Source organism: Ovis aries, chromosome 19 (assembly GCF_016772045.2).
Source record: "Ovis aries strain OAR_USU_Benz2616 breed Rambouillet chromosome 19, ARS-UI_Ramb_v3.0, whole genome shotgun sequence".
In the NCBI taxonomy this organism is placed as follows: Eukaryota; Metazoa; Chordata; class Mammalia; order Artiodactyla; family Bovidae; genus Ovis; species Ovis aries.
Window position 1 is genome coordinate 34,807,921 of NC_056072.1, and position 25,126 is coordinate 34,833,046.

At 40.7% G+C, this 25,126-nt stretch overlaps 1 long non-coding RNA gene across 2 annotated transcripts in view; it reads right to left on the bottom strand.

Annotated features, from left to right (window-relative positions):
• Positions 1-689: 689 nt before the first annotated feature.
• The window catches only part of LOC132658214 (uncharacterized), a 51,376-nt gene continuing 26,939 nt past the window's right edge, over positions 690-25,126 (bottom strand). Inside the window, exons 2-5 of one of the 2 annotated variants that reach the window (XR_009597513.1) lie at positions 16,311-16,431; positions 16,099-16,155; positions 11,476-11,702; positions 690-1,695 (exon numbers count right to left, since the gene is read on the bottom strand). This is a non-coding gene — a long non-coding RNA (uncharacterized LOC132658214). Of the gene's footprint in view, positions 1,696-11,475; positions 11,703-16,089; positions 16,156-16,310; positions 16,432-25,126 lie in introns of both variants that reach the window. The other variant, XR_009597512.1, reaches the window with a different exon arrangement.

The window sequence follows — 25,126 nt, forward strand, 5'->3', positions numbered from 1 at the left end:
TGTTTTACTAACCTCTTACTAAAATTCAGTATTTTCTTCCATTTTGAATCCAGGTAACAAACTGTTATCTCAAAGGTACTTGTGACTTGATCACCAGATGAAATGACAGATATGTTTATATTGCATCACTGCTGCTGCTGCTAATTCACTTTAGTTGTGTCCGACTCTGTGCAACCCCATAGATGGCAGCCCACCAGGCTCCGTCGTCCCTGGGATTCTCCAGGCAAGAACACTGTTGCACATATCTGAACATACCTGGTCTTATCACTAGTCTGAAATCACAGTGGTCTTTAGACCCACTGCTTAGTCTTCTCATTTAATGTGTTATGGAAACACATTTTTTTCTTTTATTTACTTATTTATTAATATTTGGCTGTGCTGTGTCTTTGTTGCTGTGCCCGAACTTTCTCTAGTTGCAGCAATTGGTGGCTATTCTCTAGTTGGGATGCATGGGCTTCTCATTGTGGTGGCTTCTCTTGCCTTGGCGCATGGGCGCTAGGGCACATGGGCTTCAGTAATTGTACCTTCTGGGCTCAGTAGTTGCAGCACACAGGCTTAGCTGCCTGATGGCATGTGGGATCACCAGGGAAGTCCCACACTTATTTCTAGATCGATTGATTTTAATACATTAAAATGCATTTAATACAATTTAATACATTGATAATTTTACTTCAACATGATTGGTTTTGTTTACAATCCTAGGTATTTTATGCATTTAAAAATGCAATTCTTTTTCAATTGAGGTTTAGTTGATTTACAGAGTTTTATTAATTTCCGCTGTACAGCAAAGTAATTCCATTATACATATACATGCATTCTTTTTTAATGTTATTTTCCATTATGATTTACCATAGAGTATTGAATATAGTTCTCTGTGCTATGCAATAGGACCTTGTTATTTATCCATTCTGTATATAAAAGTTTACATCTGCTAATGCCAATCTCCCACTCCATCCTTCCCTCAATCCATTCTTTTCACTTTGCAACCACCAGTCTAATCTCTATTTCCACGATTCTGTAAAAATACAATTCTGATTCCACTCCTGGGTATATATCTGAAGAAAACAAAAACACTAATTTGAAAAGATACATGCACTCCAAGTTCATAGCAGCATTGTTTATAATAGCCAAGACATGGAAGCAACTTAAGTGTCCATTGGCAGATGAATGGATAAAGAAGATGTGGTATTTATATACAGTGGAATACTAGTCAACTATAAAAAGGAATGGAAATTTGCTGTTTGGACCAACATGGTTGGACTTGGGAGATACTGTGCTTGATGAAGTAAGTCAGACAGAGAAAAATAAATAGTGTATGATATCACTTATATGTAGAAAAAATAAATCAGTGAATATAACAAAAAATAAGCATACTCACAGATACAGAGAACAAACTAGTGATTACGAGTGGGGAGAGGAAAGGAGGGGGTGGCTAGATAGGAGTAAGGGATTCAGAGGTACAGACTACCATGTATAAAGTAACTAAGCCACAGGATATGTTGTACAGCTCGGGAAATATATCAGATATTTTATAATAAATATAAATGGAGTATAACCTTTCAACATTGTGAATCACTCACTATATTGTAGCCCTGAAACTTAACTGTAACTTAACTATAAATTTTAAACTATATTTAAAATAAAAAATAAAATCCAGACAAGGGATTTGTAGGTTTTCTGGACTGCAGATGGGATCTGTGGAAAAAGACAAAACAAAAAGGTTAATACCTGGTGAGATTATCATTATCACAATGACTCCTAGAAGATGGCAAGGTGTAGCTACTATTGTCCTCTTTCAAAGGATGAGGAAGCTTAGGGAAGTCAAGTGACATGCCCAAGATGGCAGTAGTGGGTAACAGAGCCCAGGCTCCTATGGGATGCTCAGGGTTCCCAACCGACCGCAGTCATCAGTGTGGGAGGGAACACTGGCCCCTCTCTGTGCAGGAGCCAGCATGTGAGATGGAGCAGTGGGAAAGAAAAAAAACTTTGAGGAATTCTTGCATCTGGGGTAGGCTTTGGAATAATCACCAGAACAGCCAGAGGATGAGTAGAAGCATAGAGCTGGGCCTGTCAGAGTGGGGTCCAGTGATTAATTGGTACAGGGAACACAGCCAAGAGCAGAGAAACCACACCAGATCTCCATCCATTTCTCCATGCCCTGGGGTCAGAGATGGAGCAACTGGAATCTTTTATAAAAGAGGAAAGTGTGGAATGTAGCCATTGGGGGAGTTCTGCAAGGAATTCACAGGTGTTTTCTTATTGTGCTTTGCCCTCCCTGAGGACCTCTGGGTGTGCTGTTCGAAATAAAGAGGAGGGGTGGGGGTGCAGCCAGGCTTTGCTCTGCGATCTTTCATACACCTCCCCACCCCCACAGTCCTGTATTTTTTTTATAGGCTACAGAGGTTTCTGTTGAAATTTCAGAAGTCATGTTCACAACACAGGGATCTGGGTCACTGGGAAATCCATTGGGCTCTTCAGCAAACGTCATCAGGCAAACCCAGAGGGTCTTTGGGTCTTACTGGGGGTCAGTCACTAGGGTCACCCCACTCTAGGCCATGAAGCTGACCTCTTCATCCTTCTTTAAGTCACCCCATCATGGTTATTCTGTAGATTTGGATTCAAGTGAAGATCAGGAAGCTCTTCCCTCTCTTGAGGAAAGAAAGCTCCAGAGGTTGGTTCAGCCCATTTTTTCCTGTTGAAATGCTGGTGAGAGTGTGTTGGTAATTGATACTCAGAAGCATTTAGTGACAGGGAAACACAGCTGTTGTGTGTCCAGAGGTCATATTTTCCCCTAAAACTTACTCAAATTATGAAATGATGGAAGATTTACAAAAAGGTTTTTAAAAAATAAAACAAGAATCACTTTTAACTCATCACCCAGTAAAACCAATGTTAATATTTTGGTGCCTTTTCCTCTGGCTAGAAAAGTAGACAATTAGGCAATTTCTCTATGTCCATAATGTAGACCATGTACAAGTACAACCATTGGATGGATACTCTTCCATCAAGCAGTGGGGAATCTGTGTTCCTCTCCTGGAACTGAGTGAACCATTGTAACTGTCTTGATAATAGAATGCATTGAAGTGACATTGTCTGATTTTCAAGGCCAGGTTATAAAAGGCAGTACAATTTTTCCCTGCTCTTTTTCTCTCTGGGGACATTTCCTTTTAGAATCAAGTCACCATTTCATGAAAACAAAACCCCTGCTGCGTGGAAAGGCCTTGTATGATGTTCTCGCTAATGGGGCAGTGAGGCTTCAGTCAAGAGCCAGCATCGACCCCCAGACACTGGGTGCATGGGACTGTATCATTAGGGCAGCCCCAGACCTCCTCCTGTGATTGTAGACCATGCAGAGCAGAGATGAACTATTCTGTCTGCCTTGTCTGAATTCCTGAGCCACACAAATTGTGAGCAACAAAAATGATGACCATTCTTTGAGCCACTGAGTTTTAGGAAATTTGCTATGTAGCCAGAGTAACTGGAATATTGCTCTAACTCTTATAGCAAGACTGGAATAAGATCTCTGAGACTCTCTAAGTGAAGTTTCTCAGTCGTGTCTGACTGTTTGTGGCCCCATGGACTGCAGCCTACCAGCCTCCTCCACCCATGGGATTCTCCAGGCAAGAGTACTGGAGTGGGGTGCCATTTCCTTCTCCATCCCCACATTTATTCTGATCCACTCTGGTGTATCACCAAGCTTGATGTTTCTTGCATAGGTTTTTCTTTATCCAATTCTGTCAGGAGAACTTTTCCCGTCAGTCTTTCTATTCTTTAACTTTTTGCATTTTCCTCAGTTGTCCCAGGTCTTTTGTTGGGAATTAAGAGGCTGCCTCAGAGACTGCAAGCCAAATGCTATTTTAAGCCAGATGTTAAATTGGCCTCTTCAGGAAAGATCTAGCCAGTCCTTCAACAGTTATTGACTAAGAAATTACTCAAACCAATACTGGGCTTTGTCCAAGGGAGTTTATTAAGTGAAAAGATGCTGTATGAAGGTTTTCTTAAAAAGAAAAACAAGGAAAAGAAAAAAAAAGAAATGCCCCCTGTGCTTGAAGTTGAGATCCCTTGAGCCTCTCTGTAATCCTCTTCTCCAGAAGAAGAAAGGGAGGTGGGAAGACCAACAAACCAAGAGAAAGATGTAATGGCTTAAATACTAGGTGAAAAAATAGGCTCATGTTGTCTGATGAGAGATTCAGGAGAGATTCAGGATGTTTAAAATTTGTGAACCTAGGGTGCCAAGCTAGTCTCTGACACCAGCGCTTTTGTGCCTGTTTTTTGACATTTTTTTCTCAGATATGAACCTGGCTCATTTCTTTTAGCCCTCTGCTCAAGCATCCTTATAAAAGGTCCATAAGGTGGTGATACAGTTTAGTTTGGTGTGGGGAATGGGGAGAAGGCATAAGAACAACTCTCCCATTTGTATAAGGAAAATGTATGTGCCCAAACTGGTCCTTTTAGGGGGACATCTATTTTTGTTACATTGTGTAACTTAAATGATACACCAAACTACCTCCTGAAACTCTATATATGTTGTTTTTTTTTTCATATTTCCATACTTACAGGCCATAGGGCTAGGAGGAAAAAAGAAAGCACAAATAGAGGAGAAAAATGGATAAAAATTAAATATATGGATACTCAGGTTTGAATTCTAAGAGATTAAATATTGCCAAGTTAGCTCAGAGTCCCAATCAGAACAGATGACACATGCTAAATAAAATCATTTGGTAAGTTTTTATTTACAAAAGGTCTACTTAAGGTGGTGTGGGTGGAGGGTGCCACAGGGGATGGTGTAGAAACTGGGGCTTATCTGGAGTAAAGTTGTCACTATCATGGCCTAAAAGGGAGGGTGAGGTTGCTGGAACTGAAAAAAAGAGACGGTCGCATAGAACAGCTCCCTTGAGAGCACTGTGACTTTCTGTTGAGACACAGTTGAGGGACTTTCTGTTGAGACACAGTTGAGGGACTTTCTGTTGAGACACAGTTGAGGAACTTTCAAAGGGGGCCAGAGAAATTAACAGCCAAATCTCACTCCTTCCTTTTCACCTGCTGGAAATTTCCACTGACTCTACCTCCCTGGACCCCAGAGTTATCAGAGGCTATTACACAAGTCCACATATGTCAGCTCCTGAGCAGACAGCAGAGTAAAGAGAGTAGTGGGTCTGGAGAGCAAAAGAGAGGTCTCTAGCACACTTGCCACCCTACACATGTAAAAGTTTTCAAATTTGAGAAAATGCTTACTTGAACTGCTAAGTATTATTGTTGTATTTAGTTGCTAAGTAATACCAACTCTTGCTACCCCATGGACTGTAGCCTACCGGGCTCCTCTGTCCATGGGATTTCCCAGGCAAGAATATTGGGGTGGGTTGCCATTTCCTACTACAAGGTATCATCCAGATCCAGGGATCTAATCGTTGTCTCCTGCATTGCAGGCAGATTCTTTACCCTGAGCCACCGGGAAAGCCAGCTAAGTATTATTAGTAATGCCTAAAATGTGCGAATTCAGTGTTAAACCAAATAAAGATTTCAGAAAGACATTTACAAGAGCCCAAGATTTATCACTCATCTTCTTGGCTCAAATGTAATTGAGTACTCTGAGTGTGCACCAATAAACTCCATTCCTATTTATCTTTAGGTGACTGGTCTTCACAGTCAGACTCCTGGGTACTGAGCCTCGATGAGTGATCCTTTTAAAACATGAGTCTGATAATGCCTCCCCTCTGTCAACCACCCCCTTCTCTATGTCTTGGATTAAGAATTAGAGTCTTTATAATGGCCTACAAGACCCTGGATAATGGGCCGCTGGCTATTCTCTGAACTTACCACTACTTCCCCTTGCTCACCTGACTTCAGGCACACTATTTCTGATCTATCAATCATAATCTGCCCCAGGGCCTTTGCACTTGTTTTCACTACTGTTTTCCAAATATACGCATGACTCATTCCTGTACTTTTATATGTTCAAATATCACCTTTAAAGAAGCCTACCTGGAAGTTCTATATAAAGTAGTAATTATAGCAAAATGTGTTTTCCAGAAAGAGCCATACCAATAATTCCTGTCCCACATGATCTTCCAGAAACTTGCCACTGCTCATCCATCAACAGGTGGAGTCTGTTTTCCCTCTTCTGGGGTCAGACTTGTGAGTGCCTCAACAAATCGATTGCAGTGGAAGTAATTCTGTGAATTTCCAAGGCTAGTTCATAAAAGTTAATACATTTCTTTGGGTGCGCTCTGTTCCTAGACATTTGCCTTTGGAACTCGGCTACATTTTTTAAGAAAAGAATCTGTGCACTTACTGTGTACCTTTTCCACCATTGTATGTTGTGTGTGTGTGTGTGTTTGAGCCAAATTGTTTCTCCAATTCACTAGTCTTAAGATCAGTGAAACTTCTTCTAGAAGCTCTGTTTGAGTAATCTCAATTGCCTGTGATCATAATCTATATGGCAAGGTCCTAGACTATAAGCTAGAACTTAAAGCTATAATGGAATTAAACCTGGGAGGAGAGGGTAGCCTCTTTTTGTCTGTCTAATGAGAGGAATTTGAATTACTGCAGCCAGAGGGAAGATTGTGGGCAGTTTCAAAAATGGCCTTAGCAATATTTATGGTCCCACATACTCATTCATAACTTCACCACTTCCCATTAAGAGGTGAGGTCTATTATCCTTTGTTTGGGTATAATCTGAGAAATGTAGCATCCATATAGTAGAAATTAAAGAGTTATTAAAACACTGAAAAGGAATGAAAATAAAAGGGGATATGTTTATGGATAGGAAGACTCCATGTCATAAAAATTATTAATTATGTGTAAATTAATCTATACATTCAAAAAATTGTAATTACCATTTTAATATGTGGCACTTTTCATAGAACTGGCCAAGCTGGTTCTAAAATTCATACATGGGAGGAAATGACCACAAAAAACTAAGGAAATTATAAATAAGAATAGAATAAGATTTAGAGGGAAATATTTATACTGGGATATATTAACATTATAAAGCTATGGCAGTTAAATATTGTGGAATTGGTACATGGATAGTTGGATACCAACAAAACAGACTAGAGAATAAAGAGATACATACTCATGTACATATGCTGCTTGACTTATGATAAGGTAGCCAGATAGAGCAGTGGGGAAATGAAGTGCTTTCAGTAAGTGGCCCTGATACATTTGGTTATCAATAAAGGAAAAATTACATCAGAATTCTCCATTCCAGTTTCAGGTGGATTTTAGACCTAATTGTGTAGGTGAAACTAAAATTTTCAGAATAGGAGGATGTCTGAATGACCTCAGGAATTTCCTGAGACGAGAAATCAAAAGAAGGATTTTCTAAACAATACACAAAAATCACTAACTATGAAGAAAAAAATGGATAAAATTGATTATATTGAAATTTATAACTTCTCCTCATCTAAGGACACCAAAAGCAAGATGCAAAGAAACTTACCCACTAAGAGAAAATATTTGCAGTGTATATAAACCCACAAAGGATTATCATCCAAACTACATAAATAATTCCTTCCCATCACTAATAATTAGCAAAATACAAATGAAAATGAAATATCATTCACAGACCACAAATTGGCAAAAATTTAATGTTAATATCAAATATGGGTGAGAGTGTGGGGAAAAGAAAAAGTTCATACATGCTAGTGAGAGTATAATAAAGTTGAACCACCCATTGTAAATAAGCAGCATTTACATTTCTAGGCACATATACACAAAGAACCATATCCAGGAATATTTGTAGAGGTGTTGTTTGCTATATGAAAGCATTAGAAACTATCTAAATGTTTATCAGCTGGAAGATGGAAAAACAAAATGTGGTTTGTTCATACAGTGGAATATTTTATAGCAGCTAAAATGAGTGAGTTAAATTAGACATGTAAACATGGATAAATTTCTAAAATATGAGTAAAAAAAATCGTGTTGTAAAATGATCCACACAGAATGATCCACTTATGGAAAGTTTTAAAATATGTAAAATAATACTGTTGTTTATAATATTGCATGTATAATAAAAATATTAAAACAGACTTAGGAATGATAAAAACAAAATCCATCTGGGGAAGGAGGGAGATAGAAATAGGGGTACTAGGGAGTCTCAAGCATATTTGTGATGTTTCATTTCTTTAAAAAGAGAAAGAGGGCTATTTCAAATTAAGCTTTCTTTAAGTTTTGCTGTAGGTAAGTAGGCGCCCAATACATCATGCTCTATGCTTTTCTGTTGACATATATTTTTTTAAAGCTTAATAAGAATCAGAAGCCTCAGTGGTCCATATGGTTTATTGCCTTATTTGTGGATCTAGCTATACATTTGGTACACAACTTTTGCTGATAATGTTCTAAAGGTGTGCATGGAATTCTTTTCTTACTGTTCTCCAAAGTCACATCTACACATCATCAGCAAACTCATTTTTAAGTAAAATGAGCAATTAGGTTATTCTCCCCTTCTAGGGATAGGGTTTTCTTTTAAATTTATCATCAGAAAATCCACTTCCAAGGAGTCCAGTCTACAGAAGAAAGATAAGATGTCAACAGATTATCCCCCAAATTGCCTGAAGGCCAAAAAGAAAAGCAATACATAGTATGCCTACAGCGGTTAGTAAGGCCAAGTTAAAAGCTTTCAATTTTCCAGCATGAGGAGGGAGATTGAATCATCAAAGGGGATGATCAAGACTTGAATTAGGACTGTAGAAATTTGGGGTCATTGAAAAGTATCTAAGAGGTCATTTTATAGTATTTCCATGTTGGTTTCTACATCTGCATTCACCTCATTGTTCTAGGAGCAAGAGTAATACAGGACTGGGCTTGATCAGCTGGAAGTAACAGTTGGAATTACCTGGATTTCTAGTTGGATTAGCTAGAAATAAAGTTTCATATTATTTATTCATTTTTAGATGAAAATCATAGATGTACTCTTTGATGGTATTCCCTAAAAGTAGACCCTAAGAAAAGGATTTAGATGAAGTTATTTTACTGGGGACAGCACAGTGAGGGAGTAGGGCTGAGACCAAGAAGGCGTAGAAGGTCATCAGAGGTGGATTAATGAGTGGGTTGATGCCCTGGGCAACTGGGGCTACATTTTGCTGGAGACTCTGAGGGTCTGTATAGAAAACCCTTGAAACTGGCTTGGCAAATCATAAGGAAGCAGGAGTACTTTTTCATCAACTATTTAAGGATTATTCCTTGGGAAAATTAACTCCTTGTACCTTGGCCTGCCACCCCTGTGAGCTTGTCAAGCAGACTCTTATAGGCCACAGAAAGCCCCAGGCTGAGTTCAGAAGCCAGCAGTATGCAGGGGAAGCTAAGAAAATTTCAAGTGACATCTACCCTGACAGCCAAAGGATCTGCTGAGAGCATGTGACAAAGATATCTATCACAGAGCCATGATTCGTGTTCTCCAAAACATAGGATGAGCGTCACCAGTGGTTTAAGAGACAGCTTTGGATGGTTTTGGGTCATGGCGTTAAATAATATTTATCAAGTGATGAGGGAGTTCTTCCCTTTCACTTTTGGTTCAACTTTTCTTATTATTCCAAGGAGAATGTCTCATTTTGCTGCTGTTATGGACTGACTTGGGCTTCCCTGGCAGCTCAGCTGGTAAAGCATCCGCCTCTAATGCAAGAGATCCCGGTTCAGTTCCTGAGTTGGGAAGATCCCCTGGAGAAGGAATAGGCTACCCACTCCAGTATCCTTGGGCTTCCCTGGTGGCTCAGATGGTAAAGAATCCACCTGCAATGCGGGAGACCTGGATTCAATCCCTGGGTTAGGAAGCCTCACCTGGAGGAGGTCACAGCAACCCACTCCATTATTCTTGTCTAGAGAACCCCCATGGACGGAGGAGCCTGGTGAATTACAGTCCATGGGGTTGCAGAGTCGGACACAACTGAGCGACTAAGCATAGTACACATGGACTGAATTGAGTCCCTCCCAAGATTTATAATTTGAAGTCCTAACCCCCAGTAATCTTAGAGTGTGACTAAATTTGGAAATAGGGTCATTAAAGACATAAGTTAAATGAGATCCTTAGGGTGGGCCCTGATTCAGTATGACTGGTGTCCTTATAAAAGAAGGGGATTTGCACACACACACAAGTACAGAGGGGAGACCATGTAGAAGCCAAGACAGGTGTCAGAAGAAATGAACCTGCCAACACCTTGACCTTGGACCCGCAGCCTCCAGAATTGTGAGAAAATAAATTTCTGTTGTTTAATTCCTCCAGGCTTTGATACTTTGTTATGGCAACCCAGCAAAGTAATGCAGTCATGATGGCTTTAATCCATCTCCAGCAGTCGCTAGCTTCGGGTTGAGGAGCGTCAGCCTCGGGCTCAGAACGTTTACTACTGACTGCAGTTGGATGAAATGTGCCAGCATTGTCCTGTTCTCATTGATTTATTTTTTACAATTACCCTCAATCTGTGACAAGTGGTGCTATTTATCAGCAACAATGTAAAGTTTCCTTTTTAAATACATGTATTTAATCTTCAAAGCCAATGTAAAGAACAACATGAAGCAAACAATAGAACTGTAAAGATAGTATGAAATGGCTCAAGTCTAGGAAATTCTGTGAGCTCTGGAGCAGCCTGTTCTGATGGATGGAAAGAGTGTGACCGTGCATAGAACACCTAACCCCTCTGAGCTTTGGTTCCCCTGATATTGACCTCTTAAAGTAGCTGGGAAATTCAAATGAAATGTTTGTCAAACAACAAGCACTCTGCCTAGAAGCAATAAAAAAAAAATCAATAAATGTTGGTTCTCTCCCCTTGAAATATGTATAAGTAAATAAGAAATCTTTTAATAGGCCTTTGGAAAGCTATTAATTGGGTAATAGAACCCTGCCAATCAGATGTTAATCAAATTTAGTATAGCTTTCTTTAGAAAATTTCCTTTTTTATAATTTTGTCCCATCCTAAGAAACTGGGTCCTTTTCATATGTTTGGAACTGTTCAGCCCATCTTTTCTGGACTTTGGGAAGATCACGTGAGGTAGCAGGTTTGGAAGTGCATTGGGAAGTCTTCACACAGATGGAGTGACAGTGGGGTTTCCACTTACATCCCACTGTGGCTGTGTGAATTGATTTGTGCATCTTGGTTGCATTCATTGACGTGAACTACAGTACTTTAAAACCACTGTTTTCCTATGGCTTTTTCTTTTAATGTGCAAAATGTTCACAAGTTTCTTATCCAAATAGTAGAGCATTGGGGGCCTCACAAGGGCCAGTGGTTTTCAGTAGAGAAAAATCCATCATCTCAGAATTCCTGAGACCTTTATGAGAGGACGTAGTGAGTCAGTGTTCTTAAAACAGTGCAAGTGCCATTTCTGAGTACAATGTCCTGTATCTTTCATGGAGAAAAAAGAGCAACATGGAAATCCCCAAAGTATGAGCTTTTACGGGATTTCTTTCTTGTTGTTAGGGTATTTTAAGCTTTTTTTTTTAAAAAAAAAAAGGTTTGGCTTTGTGTCCTGAAAGCCCTTTACCTGTCAGTAGACTCTTCAGGAACATTGTCTCCTGTCACTTCCAAGAGATGCCTTCCTTTCATGAATATGCCACGAAGTGGCAACCCACTCCGGTGTTCTTGCCTGGAGAATCCCAGGGATGGGGGAGCCTGGTGGGCTGCCGTCTATGGGGTCGCACAGAGTCGGACACGACTGAAGTGACTTAGCAGCAGTAGCAGCAGCAGCAGTGAATACGGGGAAGGGTGGCCCTGGGAAAAAGCAAAAGGGTGGATGCCAAGGTGAGAAAAGAATATAAATAACAGAGTCCTGTCTGGCCCTAGCTTATTCTTGAAATTAATCAAGTCCTGCCAAATGGTAGATTCCTGAGCAAAAGGAACGAACAGTTAGAAAAAGTCTCTACCCTCTTGTAACACATTCTAGTTCAGGATTTTAATCTCTTCCTGCACCACAAATTCTATGGTGGTTTGGTAAAGTCTAGAGATCCTTTCTCAGAATGTGTATGTAGTTGCACAGTCATGCCTGACTCTTGTAGACTGTAACTTGCCGGGCTCCTCTGTGCATGGGATTCTCCAGGCAAGAATACTGGAGTGGGTTGCCATTTCCTTCTCCAGGTGATCTTCCCAACCAGGAATAGAACCCGGGTCTCCTGCATTGCAGGCAGACTCTTTACCAACTGAGCTATGAGGGAAGCCCTTTTAAATGTAGAAAATAAAAATACACAGAATTCAAAGAAAAGCAATTATATTGAAAGTCAGTAACTTGCGCTGTACTTGACCTCTATTACTGCACACTCTCTTTAAAGTAGCTGTAGGCTACTTTAAATAACAGATAATTAATTCAACCATCACATGTATTTGAAGTTATCTGGTCTTTCTTCCTAGACTGCACGCCTGTCCTTATTACAGAAGGCCATGCAACCTTATAGAGAGTTAAGAATTCTTGTGTGAACTGTGTATTCTTAGACTCTCTTAACAAGCAATAGTCTTGCTTGCTAGTCTTGCTTGTCAGTCTTTCTACATATTGATTAACACTGTAAGCGAGAAATACCAGAATGCAAGAAGCTGTCCGAGTCACCAGCATAAGAAACTCTGGTTTCACTGGTAGCTGAATGACAGCCAAGCATAGAGTTGTTCTATAATCAGCCATTTTGTGAGCATCTGTATCCAGGAAGACTCTATCACATGCCACCTAGCTGCAAGCCCATTGACAACCATAATTTCTAAGTAGTTGGGCATAAATGCTATTTTAAGATATTGTCAACAACTGTAATGTCATGGGAAACATCCTGCAATTTCTTGCTGCTAACAAGTCACAGGCACTGCTACACATTCAGTTTGCTGTCTTTACTTATAATTGAAAGAAATGTTAAGGTTCAGTTCAGTTCAGTCGCTCATTCATGTCCGACTCTTTGCGACCCCATGAATCGCAGCATGCCAGGCCTCCCTGTCCATCACCAACTCCCGGAGTTCACTCAGACTCACGTCCATCGAGTCAGTGATGCCATCCAGCCATCTCATCCTCAGTCGTCCCCTTTTCCTCCTGCCCCCAATCCCTCCCAGCATCAGAGTCTTTTCTAATGAGTAAACTCTTCGCATGAGGTGGCCAAAGTACTGGAGTTTCAGCTTTAGCATCATTCCCTCCAAAGAAACCCCAGGGTTGATCTCCTTCAGAATGGACTGGTTGGATCTCCTTTCAGTCCAAGGGACTCTCAAGAGTCTTCTCCAACACCACAGTTCAAAAGCACCAATTCTTTGGTGCTCAGCTTTCTTCACAGTTAGAGGGCAGTAAAAATAAGGATATGATTATTTTGTTGTCCAAGGACTCCTAGACTCCCAGTTTGACTTTGTGAGAAGGCAGGTAATAAGTAAATAATAACATGCCAACTGATGATAAACATTATGGCGGAAAATAGCTCAAAGTAAGGGAGAAAGAGAGAGCCAAGCGTGTGGAGGGGGATGAGCCACTCTTACTTTAGATTGACATTCTAGGATGATCCCCCTCTTACTTTAGGACTGACATTCTAGGATGACATTTGAACAGTGATCCGGCCCTGTGACCATGTGTAGAAAGAATGTTCTAGGTAGAGGAAGCCCCAGATGTGATCCTACCTCTTAGGGTATTGTTGATTGTATTAGTGAAAGTTCAGTCAGAAAAGCAGAACCCCTATGAATACTTTGAAATAAGGGCTTTATTATAGGAATTAGACTTTTCACACTTGTGGGAGCAGCTGGGTAAGTAAAAGTCTGGCAAGGAGTATTGTCTGTCAGGGCAGAGTCACTAACCAGCCTGGTGTAGGGAATAAGTTGGAGCTGCCAAGGGGATCTGAGCTAGGATCCAGGTGTGTGTCCAGATGCTGGGATGGGACTACAGAGAAGAGCTAGCAAAGAAGTCCACAGGAGGCTATAGCCCATGCATATCCCCTACCTCTGAGTATCCACAAACGAGAATGTGGAGTTGGACCTGGGGCGGCTGTCAGTCAGTAGCCAAGAAAAGCTAAGTGTATGACAGAGGAGAGTGAGAAACATCTGGAGTCTTCTAGACTCATCTGTATTTGTCCTTCTCCGTATTTGACTGGAAAGACCGCCAGTAATGGCCACTTTTGTTCTGCCTTCCAGATCCTGCTCAGATTCCTCTCTGGCCAACTCTGACCGAGAACCATTTAGGGAAGAGGATTCTGTGAAAATTAATTCTGGCTTAATCAAGTTGCCAAGATGCAGACTCCCAGATCTGTCAGTGTCAGAGTTGTAGCTTGTAAGGGCAAGGTGGGAAGCCACCGGATGGTTTTGCGTTAGAGACATGTGTGCTCAAAGTTATAAAAATCTTTCTATTTGGCACACTACTAAGAACACTATTTACTATGTGTTTTGCATTCATTTGAGAAATGCAAGAAGGTTTTCTTGTTTCTTTCTTATTTTAACAAGGGTAACCCCAGTCTGAAGCGACTGTGTCTGCACAAAACCCTGAAATTCTGAATTTCCCTAAAGCTTAGAGGAGCAGAGAGGTTGTTTTGAAGTAAAAGACCTATAGCTTAAAGAAACTGAATCTCTTTAAAAAAAAGGGGGGGGGCTGATATAGCCACTATGGAAAACAGTATGGCTGTTCCTAAAAAAATTAAAAATAGAGCTACTATATGGTCCAGCATTCCAATTCTGGCTGTATAGCCAAAAGAAGTGAAATCACTATGCAGAAGAAATACCTGCACACTCATGTTCATTGCAGCATTATTTATAGTAGCTAAGGTCTGAAAGCAACCTAACTGTCCATCCACAGATGGATAGATAAAGAAAATGTGCATATATCTGTATCTGTGTCCACACAATGGAAAGCTATTTAACCACTAAAATAAAAAGAAGGAAGTTTTGCCGTTTGCCACCACATAGATAGACCTTGAGGGCGTTATGCTAAGTGAAATAAGTCAGAGAAAGAGAAATACTACATGATCTCACTTTAGGAATTTTTTTAATGTAAAATAAAAACTAAAATATATTTAGTACCTTCTGTGTACCCAGTACTAGGACACTATTCTAGGCATGTTGTATTTATCTTGAACAAAGTAGACAAAAATTGCTGCCCTTATGGAGCTAATACTTGAGTGGGTGAGAGAATAGCATTTTAAAAAATGTTACACAGTATTTCTAAATGCTTTGGAAAAAATAAAGCAGAGTAGAGCAATCAGGAGTCCTGAGGAAGGTTAGGGAGACATAATGCAGAGTTAAATAGGTTGGTAAGGTGGTGAGGGCTCCTTGAGACAGTGAGATGTTAATAAAGCCTTGGAGGAGACATGAAGTGAACTATGTGAGTGGGGCAGAGGGAAGAGCTAAGGCACAGCCTGTAAGGCAGGCACCTGCCTAGGATGTTCAAGGAAGAGCAAGGAATGAACCAGAAAAGAAATTGAGGTCAGAAGGCATAACATGGTCAAAAGCCTTGAGCCTTGACACCCCTGTAAGGACTGTAGCTTTTACCCTGAGTGAAGCAGGGAAGCACTGAGGAATTTGGAGCAGCAGAATAACAGAACAGCGACTGTTGACATGTTTTAGGAATTTTCACCCTGTGAATTCACTTTTATGTATTACATTTTGGAGCTAAAAGGAAGAAGTAACCTGAGCTCATGATTGTTTCCAAAGCCATATAAGAAGACTTAAATCTCTCTAAAAGGAAGAGTAGGAATAGAAGAGGAAAAATAAGACAGAGAGCTAAGTCCACAATATCAATCTTAATGCCTTCATCATACTCAGGAAATGAAGACCGAACTGAACTGAGGGCACGCTTCAGATTCCTGGAAAGTATTTCAAATAGGCTGAAGCATTCTTGTTGCAAGATCCTTTGGGGTTTGGAGTTAGCCCAGTCTTGGTTTTTGTGAGCCCAGAAATACCAACTGGGACTTCCCAAAGTACACTTGATGTTGATGAATGATAAAAAGGTCTCTCTGTTCTGTTCCTATGAGTAAAAGAAAAATCCCCCATCTTCAGGTGCTATGATCTGTGGATTGGTTATAGTTTGTCATGAAGGAGAAGGTCACAATAGAAAAAGATACCAGCTTTTGTGATAACCAGTTTAGATGGATCTAATCCAAGAGTCAGCCTACAGTCCTTATTCTACCAAATCTATAGTGCTTGAGCCCAACCATTAAATTACAGTGGTTACTTCTCAAGTTGGTCACAACACTAGATTCTTCATGATGAAAGCAACTCAAAGAATGACCTGAAAAAAGAAAAAAAAAAAACTCAGAAAGTCACTTTCCAGCCCTCCACACAATCATTCTCAATTCAGGGCTAAAAAATTCACCATAAACTTCTTTTATATGCAAGAAAGTGAAACCTACCATTGAACTCAGGTAAAAAGTAGAGTAAACGTACCATTTGGGAAGGCGGTTGAAGAGAGATTGCCCAATACTTGGAATCCACTTTGAGGCTGAGTCTCATCATATATAGAGAAATCATATGCAGTCCATGCCCTGAGGCCCTGTGATGAAATCCCCTGTGGAGTAAACAAAAAAAGAATAAGCATCAAGACCCAACAGGACTGACTCGACTAGAATCAGGGGAGGACTGGCAAACACAGCAAAAATCATAATACAGGTCACAAATTCCTCCCTAAGGCTGCCAGTTTCCAAAAGTATAGCCAGAGCACATTAGCATGTTGAAAGACAAGGATGAGAGACTCAAACAATAAGACCTTATTTTAAAGGCATGGCCACCTTCCACAGCTCACCTACAAAGGTGCCACAGATGGTGCGGAAAACCAAGGTCTTCTACAGGGAAAGTGAGAAGTCAAAAACGTTGCCATGGTAATTTAAAATAATACTCATTATCTCTCCAAATTTTTAAAGAAATATGAAAATAGGCCCCAATTAGCTAAAGATTTACAAACCCAGGCCAAATTCCAACAGTCTCAGCTCCTTCCAGCCAGCTCCAGGAAGCTGATGTACCAGATTTTGGGAAAGGAGCCTAAAAAGCTGGAATCACCTGGTTTGGGGGTTACTAGGAGCATGGAGTTCACGTGACCTGGTTCTTTAAGAGTCATAGGCTCATGACTGGTATTTATTTACCTGGGCCTTATTGTTGGATGATAAATTGCCTATTATATTCCTTCCCCAGGAAAGGCAAACTTTATTTTCCTCATTAATTTTTAAAGTGAGAGTTGCTTCCTTACTGCTTTGGTCTGGAGACTGATAGAAACACCATCTGGACAAGCAATAACCTTTGTTCTGCTGGAAGAACTCCTCCAGGAAATTCTCCAGACCTCAATGAGGATATGAGAACCAAGGCTCTGGAATTCAGCTGTGGGGCAACAAACCCAGGGCCCTGAACACGAAGAATGTCCCAAAGGATGTCCCACCTCCTGTACTCACACTGGTGCGACTAGGGGAGGCCATTACTGGCCAGGACACTTCCTTACATGCAAGGAGGAACCCCTGTCACCTCCAGCAGACACAGTGACAGTATCTTTCCTCTTGAACTTGGTGGTCATTTTTTGAAATCTCCTTAGAACCTCAGTTGAGTTGGAAAAAATTCCCCAGGAAAAAAACATACAGATTGGAATTCCATGAACAGAAGTTGCTGATTTGGATTTGAGCCCCATGCCAAACACACACACCTTCGTAAAGCAACAACATCAACCAGCTATAAGCAAAAACACAAACACCTAAGCGAAGAGAACTCTTCCGGGTAGAACTTGAATGTGCCTCTCTGCTGACCCACAGCCTCTTCCCCTGATGGATGATGAACATGGCTCCACTTAGAGGGTCTTCAAGTGATTCTCAAGTCATGGTAAAGGGATTGAACAGTACCCTCAGTGCAATTTTCTTAACCCTCACTTGTGAAAAAGAGCAACCTTGACTATAAACAGAGTAAAATAAGATAGGGGCACAACCCCTGGCCTTGTTTTATGAACTCTCAGCTTTTTTTTCTTTATATATTTTTGTTGATTTTGATTTTAGCACTTGACCCAAAGAGCTCCTCTAACCTAGTGCTGTCAGCCTGCTTTTTCCAAAGAAATTGTTCATTTTATTAAAAACCTTATCTCAAGATTATCATACTAAGTGGAATAAGTCAGACAAAGACAAATATGGTATCATTTATATATGGAATCTAAAAAATGATACAAATGAATTTATTTGTATAAATAAATTTACAAAATAGAGTCTATTTCAGTTCAGTTCAGTCGCTCAGTCGTGTCTGACTCTTTGCGACCCCATGAACTGCAGCATGCCAGGCCTCCCTGTCCATCACCAACTCCCGGAGTTCACTCAAACTCACGTCCATCAAGTCGATGATGCTATCCAGCCATCTAATCCTCTGTCATCCCCTTCTCCTCCTGCCCCTAATCCCTCCCAGCATCAGAGTCTTTTCCAATGAGTCAACTCTTCACATGAGGTGGCCATAGTACTGGAGTTTCAGCTTTAGCATCATTCCTTCCAAAGAACACCCAGGACTGATCTCCTTTAGAAGGGACTGGTTGGATCTACTTGCAGTCCACGGGACTCTCAAGAGTCTTCTCCAACACCACAGCTCAAAAGCATCAATTCTTCGGCACTCACCTTTCTTCACAGTCCAACTCTCACATACATGACCACTGGAAAAACCATAGCCTTGACTAGACAGACCTTTGTTGACAAAGTAATGTCTCTGCTTTTGAATATGCCATCTAGGTTGATCATAACTTTCCTTCCAAGGAGTAAGCGTCTTTTAATTTCATGGCTACAGTCACCATCTGCAGTGATTTTGGAGCCCGAAAAAATGAAGTCTGACACTCTTTCCACTGTTTCCCCATCTATTTCCCATGAAGTGATGGGACCAGATGCCATAATCTTCGTTTTCTGAATGTTGAGCTTTAAGCCAACTTTTTCACTCTCCTCTTTCACTTTCATCAGAAGCTTTTTAGTTCCTCTTCACTTTCTGCCATAAGGGTGGTGTCATCTGCATATCTGAGGTTATTGATATTTCTCCTGGAAATCTTGATTCCAGCTTGTGCTTCTTCCAGCCCAGTGATTCTCATGATATACTCTGCATAGAAGTTAAATAAGCAGGGTGACAATATACAGCCTTGACGTACTCCTTTTCCTATTTGGAACCCGTCTGTTGTTCCATATCCAGTTCTAACTGTTGCTTCCTGACCTGCATACAGATTTTTCAGGAGGCAGGTAAAGTGGTCTGGTATTCCCATCTCTTGAAGAATTTTCCACAGTTTATTGTGATCCACACAGTCAAAGACTTTGGCATAGTCAGTAAAGCAGAAATAGATGTTTTTCTGGAACTCTCTAGTCTATTTACAAAATAGAAATAGACTCACAGATATAGAAAACAAACGTGGTTACCAAAGGGGAAGGAGGGAAGAGGATAAATTAGGGAATGTGGGATTAACAGATACACACTACTATGTATATAAGAGATAAATAACAAAGACGTATTATATAGCACAAGGAACTGTACTCAATATCTTGCAGTAACCTCTAATGGAAAAACATCTGAAAAAGAGTAGATATCCATGTATCTACTGTAAACATGTATATGTATAACTGAATCAATTCACTTTGCTCTACACCTAAAACTAACACAGCATTGATACATCAACTACACTTCAATAAAAACATATAAATAAAAGTTACTTGGTTTTTAAACAAATTCTTTAAAATCAAGCAGAGGAAGAGTGTGAGGAGGAAGAGGGATCATCCTGATCACTTCTAAATCACAATAAATATAATTTATTCTGTCAGCATGTGATGCATAGGACTTAGCATGCACATGTAAGGCATCTAATCCACCTCTCTCATTTTATCTATGAGGAGATTAAGGGCCAAAGAGAGGAAATAACTTATCTACAGTCATGCATGTTTCTGAATGTAAATAAGTTAAAATTTATTCCCAGCTGCTGATTCCTTATTATTTAATTTCCTGCTCATTGTTTCCATGGGAGTTCATGAACATCTCAAAATTTGTAATTAAGAAAAAAAGTTGGCATGTTACAGTGAAAAAGAAAAATTCGACTGGGCCAGCCACTTCTTAAGGGTCCTGGCCTGAGAAAGCTGTTGCACCGAGCCCTGGTTAACAACCCCATCCTTGGTAACCAGATGGCCCACAGGGTCATAGTTGCAAGGACCAGGATGATAACCTCAGTTCCACTTTCTCTCTTTACTTGAAAAAGAAAACAGTAGAATCAGCTATGCCACTGTCTTACTGAGTTATCAGTTTTACCTACAAAGATTCCTTGATTTTACAGAAATTGGACTTCATAATTTCAGCTCCCCAGAATATGCAATGGTGGTGTTCCAATGTTATGGAACCAGTAGGTCTTTGGTTATCTAAATATGTGGTTCTCATTTTCCTTGTGATCAGATTATTGGGAAATTCAGCACAATAACATGAAAACATTGTTCACATACAGCATGACTATTACTATATAGCAGTTTGTTTGCAGCTGTACATATCTTCCGTCTTATTATCTGAATTAATAATTTTAGTATCTTTTGTTTTAAGAAATCTTTTCAACTTCGTAATCATATTCATTAAACAGTTTTTACATGCTAGAAGCTCCACTTCTATCCTATGTGTGTTCAGGGATCTTTATTGGAAATGAATTATAAGTTCTATTTTATATAGTAGAACTTATCTATCTATATACTTATGAAATGTATATATATATGTGGAATATATGTGTTTCAAAATAGTTGATCTATATCACGGTTTCTCAACCACAGTACTGTTGACATTTGGGGCTGGACAATTCTTTGTTGAGGGGCTGGCCCCTGGATACCAAAGGACAGTGCATTCCTAAGAAGGTGTGGTACCATTAGAAAATAAGTTCTTCAGAAGCCTTTACATGGAAAGACTGTGATTTCTCTACTTCATGTACTTTATAGGCAAATCAACTGAAAAAATTATATATGTGTGTATACATGTATAAAACACAAAATTTGTCTGTATATTCATTTTTTTCCCCTAAAGCAGCTAGTTTTGCTGGAGGACTAAGGGCATGACTGGCCAACGTGTTGCAAAATCCAGTATGACCTGGCAGACATTGCACAGATAACCATCAGGGATCAGGTTCTGCATGGAAGAAGAAGGGCTGTTTCACTTGTAGCTGTGTGTGACTGGTGGACAGATTGCTGTAGTGGGCGAAGGAGTCTCCTGCATGGGGTCCATTTCAGAATACAGCCAGTGCTGGATACTCCTAATCCACAAGGTGAAGTGTCTGTGGTGCCAAGTGACAAGTTCTGCAGGAGCAAGAATTAGTGCAGGAGGATTCTTGCCCCACTCTGTTATGAACCACCTGTTTGGCTATGTGTGGTGTGGGGAGGTGTCAGGTGAGCTTTTGGCTTTTTTCCCCTCCCCATCCCACTCCCAAGTAACTTTGTTCTGTAAGTCTGTGAGCGTTTGTTTTATGCAGTCTCCTTGAATCCACCACACTTAGGTTCAGCCTCTAGCTCTACCATATGCTAACTCTTTCTCCTTAAACAAATTGTTTAACCTCAGTTCCCTTGTTAGGAATAATGCACATATAATAATATTTACTCCTTTAGACTGCTTTGAGGGTTAAATCAGTTAAGCATATGAAGTGATGAGCACAGTGTCAGGAAGATAGTAACTATTCAATAAACTTTAGCTCTTTTCTTCCCTATCTACGAAGAGATGATTTCCCCCAGTGTTATGAAGGTCACTAGCCTGCGCATTGAAAACCATGTCCCTAGGATGCAATATTCAAGCATAATAGGAATGCTCTCTGCCAAAATGTTAAGTGAAAGGGAAGTGTCCTCAGATATCAGGCTTCCAGCCATCCCAGACTCAACCTGAGTCCAAGCCAAAACAGAGGCTAAGAACTGAAAGGTTTATCTTCCAAAGCTGACCTTTAAACATTCCAAAGGCCCATGGAAGAAAACAACCATGGAGCCAGGCCATAGCTGTTCCAACTCTGATCTCCAGATGATAATTTCATTGATTAGTGTGTTTATTCCAGTTCCTAAATCTGCTTTGTGTCTTAAAGAGAATGAATACTAAAGATACTCCCTCTGCTGGCATTTGAAGCCCGAAAATTTTATTAAGCTGACTATTTACTAGTAGAATAATAATGGGAATTTTTGTTTGGCAAAGAAATGTGTCCCGTCCGCTAGGGCAGTAGTTCTCAATGGGGCTTGATTTTGCCCCGCCTACCCAGGGGTTATTGGGCAGTGTCTGGAGACATTTCTGGTTGTTACAAGTAGGTACAGGAGGCGATCTTACTGGCATTTAGTGGGTAGAGGCCAGGGATAATGCTACTATCCCACATTGTGCAGAACAGCTCCCCACAGTGGATGATTCAGTGGCCCAAAGTGTCAGTAGTGCTGAGGTCAAGAAACCCAGGTCTAGAACATCACAGCAATGCAATTTGCTTTAAGAATTCACATAAAACTTACACACAGACAGTTAATTTGGCATCCCCTCTGGTCATCTAGAGACTGAAGGACCCAATGAACTTCATTATTTTGCCTATCAGGTAAAATCCATTGTATAGATTCAAAAGCATGTGGCCAGGGAGTAGAAAGTATCTTCTGGGAAGTGATGCTTTTCCCTTAGTATATACTCCAAAAGTGTTGTCTTTTCAATAGTTTTAAGGTGGTATGTAAGATAATAATGAAGATGTAAGAGGAAACCATGTGAAAATAAACTCATGTTATCTTGAGAAGGTAACCAAGGGTGGCATCCTTTTTACATGCTTACCAGCCACCAACACCACCCTGCTCTTCTCCCAAGCATGATTTCCCCGATCCTAGCACTTGAGAGTACTGTTGTTGGCCTAAAGATGTAACTTCTTTAGTCATCTCTATTTCCTCCAGCCTGACATAGAATGGCTTTTTATTGGTTATTGATTAAATGGAAAAAAACAAAAGAACAAGTGAATCAGTCACTAAGCCAAACAAGCAGTCAAGCAGTGTATTAATATTATGGCAAAATATACTAGGACTTAATTTTTTTAAGGTGCCTAACAGTGGAAACAGTGTCAGACTTTATTTTGGGGGGCTCCAGAATAACTGCAGATGGTGACTGCAGCCATGAAATTAAAAGATGCTTAACTCCTTGGAAGAAAAGTTATGACCAACCTATATAGCATATTCAAAAGCAGAGAAATTACTTTGCCGACTAAGGTCCGTCTAGTCAAGGCTATGGTTTTTCCAGTGGTCATGTATGGATGTGAGAGTTGGACTGTGAAGAAGACTGAGTGCCGAAGAATTGATGCTTTTGAACTGTGGTGTTGGAGAAGACTCTTGAGAGTCCCTTGGACTGCAAGGAGATCCAACCAGTCCATTCTAAAGGAGATCAGCCCTGGAATTTCTTTGGAAGGAATGATGCTAAAGCTGAAACTCCAGTACTTTGGCCACCTTATGCGAATAGTTGATTGATTGGAAAAGACTGATGCTGGGAGGGATTGGGGGCAGGAGGAGAAGGGGACGACAGAGGATGAGATGGCTGGATGGCATCACTGACTCGATGGACATGAGTCTGAGTGAACTCCAGAAGTTGGTGATGGACAGGGAGGCTTGCTGCTGCTGCTAAGTCACTTCAGTCGTGTCCGACTCTGTGTGACCCCATAGACCGCAGCCAACCAGGCTCCCCCATCCCTGGGATTCTCCAGGCAAGAACATTGGAGTGGGTTGCCATTTCCTTCTCCAGTGCATTAAAGTGAAAGTGAAGCCACTCAGTCGTGTCCGACTCCCAGCGACCCCATGGACTGCAGCCCACCAGGCCCCTCCATTCATGGGATTCTCCAGGCAAGAGTACTGGAGTGGGGTGCTATTGCCTGGCGTGCTGCAATTCATGGGGTTGCAAAGAGTCAGACACGACTGAGCGACTGAACTGAACTGAACTGAAAAGCAAAGCATAAAATGAAGATTTGCAATTTTTAAAAAGACTGGCATATTTTGAAGAATATCTTCAAGTGAAAATGTGGAGGTGGAGGGACCATGTAAAGAGTGAGTGAGGGACTACCTGGAAGCATGAGAATAAATGCGCTCATGATCCACATGACCATTGGGGTGAGTTTCACAGAAATCATGGTGAACAAAAGAAACCAGATACAAAAGAAAGCATATGGTATGATTCTATTTGTAAACCAGGGTTTCTCAACCTTGACAATACTGACATTTGACATTTGAAGTCAGGTGTTTCTTTGTTGTTGGGGGCTGTGCTGTGCATTGTAGGATGTGTAGCAACATCTCTGTGCTTACTAATGCCAGTGGCACCCATTCCCCAGTTTTGATAGCCAATAGTGTGTCCAGACATTGCCAAATACCCTGGGGGGGAAGGTCACCCTGAGTTGAGCATCCTATACAAAGCAATCCACAATGTTAGAAGAGTGGGGGGTAGCAGGGAGTGGCCCACAGGGCAATTTCTAGGGTGATAGTAATGCTTTTTTATCTTGATACCAGCTAATTTTGTGTTTTCGCTTTGCTAAAAATTTGAGCCAAGCAATTATGTTTTGCACAGGTCTCCCGTATATATAAAGTTTACTTGAAAAATAATTAACAGGGCTACAATCACTGCAGATGGTGATTGCAGCCATGAAATTAAAAGACATTTACTCTTTGGAAGGAAAGTTATGACCAACCTAGACAGCGTATTAAAAAGCAGAGACATTACTTTGTCAACAAAGGTCCATCTAGTCAAGGCTATGGTTTTTCCAGTGGTCATGTATGGATGTGAGAGTTGGACTATAAAGAAAGCTGAGCGCCGAAGAATTGATGCTTTTGAACTGTGGTGTTCGAGAAGACTCTTGAGAGTCCCTTGGACTGCAAAGAGATCCAATCAGTCCATTCTAAAGGAGATCAGTCCTGGGTGTTCTTTGGAAGGACTGATGTTGAAGCTGAAACTCCAGTATTTTGGCCACCTGATGCAAAGAGCTGACTCATTTGAAAAGACCCTGATATTGGGAAAGATTGAAGGCAGGAGGAGAAGGGGACGACAGAGAATTAGATGGCTGAATGGCATCACCGACTCGATGGACATGAGTTTGAGTGAACTCCGGGAGTTGGTGATGGACGGGAGGCCTGGCGTGCTGCGATTCATGGGGTTGCAAAGAGTTGGGCACGACTGAGTGACTGAACTGAGAATAGAAAAGAAATTTCAACCACTGATAGGGCTGCTAGAAGGGTCCATACAATATTGCAGTATTTTCCAACAATAAGCTTTCTTTTCCAATATTT